Source organism: Pteronotus mesoamericanus, unplaced genomic scaffold (assembly GCF_021234165.1).
Source record: "Pteronotus mesoamericanus isolate MK-2021 breed Mesoamerican mustached bat unplaced genomic scaffold, CSHL_Meso_final scaffold_54, whole genome shotgun sequence".
Classification (NCBI taxonomy): Eukaryota; Metazoa; Chordata; class Mammalia; order Chiroptera; family Mormoopidae; genus Pteronotus; species Pteronotus mesoamericanus.
The window spans coordinates 14,923,744-14,925,970 of NW_026555321.1; the positions used below are offsets into that span (position 1 = coordinate 14,923,744).

General features: G+C 35.9%; 1 non-coding gene across 1 annotated transcript; it reads right to left on the reverse strand.

The window, feature by feature from the left end:
* Positions 1-208: 208 nt before the first annotated feature.
* LOC129061098 (U6 spliceosomal RNA) lies at positions 209-315 on the reverse strand. Its single transcript, XR_008528070.1, has one exon. It is a non-coding gene; the product is annotated as a U6 spliceosomal RNA (small nuclear RNA).
* Between the last annotated feature and the right edge of the window lie 1,912 nt (positions 316-2,227).

A 2,227-nucleotide genomic window follows, 5' to 3' on the forward strand; every position in this document is an offset into this window, starting at 1 on the left:
AAAACTTGATATAGTCAAAACAACAAAAAATCCTTTAAAAAAATGAGACAAAAGAAAAAACTAGTTTTAAAGTATTCCATTTACTCAAAATAATGTAGATTATATTAAAATATTAATAACATTTTAACATGAGAATATTAAAAAATTATAGATATTTATCCTGTCCTCTTCTTTATAAAGTTGTGTAGAGGAATACCTTCAGTGATCTCATTTTTTTTAACATTTTGCAAGTTTGCATGTCATCCTCACACAGCGACTATGCTATCTTCTCTATATCGTTCAATTTTAGTATATGAACTGCCGAAGTGAGTAGTCATCTTATTAATTTTTTTAATTTCCAGATTGTAAAACCAATCCCTCTCTTAAAATATAAGACTTAATAATTTAAAACTAACTTTTTTAAATTTAATATCTATTCATGACAGTTCAAAAGGTTTAAGTTAAGATAATGTTTATACTTCCTCATAAAACAATTGATTTTCTGTAAGATACTCAAAATCTTGTTCTCATTGTTTTTCATATTGCTGGTTCTCTCTCCTCCCTGTTAACATCAAAATGGGTGACTTTAAAGTATTCCATATTTGAAATATTTTGTAGGAAGAAGTGGTAACAGTTTTAGCTGCAAAAACTTTCTTCCTCAGCCTTCTCCTTTACCCTATCTTATTTCTGATCCCCAAAGAATGATAAAGTGGTACAGCAGAGTCATCATTTAGCAGCTCATGTCATATAACAATCTCCTGGGCCTCCTTCCTTCAGCTCTTCTGACCTTCCAGACTGGCTGACTCACAAAAGGGAAAGACGTCCATCCAGAAATTTAGAAGGGTGTGAGAATGGTTCACTAATTTAAGAAAAGCCTGAGAGGGATGAATATACAATCACTTTAATTATGCAAACAGATAACAAAATGCATGAAAAGGAAGATTATGTTTTTACTTGAAATGTGTATTTCACCAGTATGTAATACAACTTATGAGGGCTTGTGTAATTCTGAAATAAGATTCCTGAATAACATTGCAGCATGTGTCCCCTCAGCAATGGCCTTCAAATACTGAGAGCCACAGAATACAGGTACCTACAAAAAGTGTCATAAATCTACTGGTTACACGATATTGCTGAGTATTGTGTTCTACAGGTAGAATTAGCTGAAAGAGAAACTATGTGCAAAAAAGTCACTCTTCAGCAATTTGTCCACATAAAGGTAATGAACCATAAACATCATCCATGAATACTCATCCATGGATATACAGCATCAAGAATTTGGGAATACACTCACAGATGTGCACCAACTATGAACCTTGAACACTCTTTACAAAGCCACTTTTGCTACAAATAGAAAAACCCCATAATTAACAAGACAAGGATTGTTGTCAATGGTTATAAGAATTTGGTGATATGAAAAGACAAAGAAGTGGGTCACAATGTTAACAAAGGACCTGAAATGTTGTGATCTTACAAGTATCAAGACATCAGCTATCTGATATAGCAGGACATAAAAGAAATTCAAAATTTTTTATTCTAATAGCAAAGGGGTAGGGTAAGGAACAAAACCCACAGAACGTTCTTCATGCACGCCAAAGTTCTCCAGCCAAAGACTAGTGGGAACACACCTGTTGCAGAACACAGTCGGGTTTCTTGACTTGCTGCAACAATAGAGAACACACACGTGCAGAAACATGGGTATTTCACTGAGAGGTATTAGAAGGGACTTACAGGATTTGAGATTGCATGAGGTGATTTGAGGGAGAGTTCAAGAAAGCAGGGCTTTGCTCTGGATTGGGTGTTATCAGGAGATGGGGTAATTTTATGATTGGGTAGCTGAATAATTCTTATCTAGAAGGGGAGAAGAATAGACTGAAGCTAAAGCTGTCATTAGTAAAGAAGCATCAGTCATTCACATCGGCCAGGATATGGGGGATGTTTGGTCATTTTTGTGGCTCGGCCACATCTGGCCGCAGGCACAGCTGTCTGCTAATGATATAGAGTCATCACAGCTGGAATCAACTCATGCACCTATTTTCCTAGATAGTGTGGGGTTATCCATTAGTGCTTTCACCAGATAAATGAGCAGGGCCAGGTTGATCTGCATCGCGTTCACATTCCCTTTTTCCTCCTCTGAGACAGTTATAATTTTGACTTCAGTTCTGGGAAAAACTTCAGATTTTGAAAACAAGATGTCTGCTCCTTTTCCAAACCCCATGCTCTGAAAAGCATTTATAAATCCCAGTCT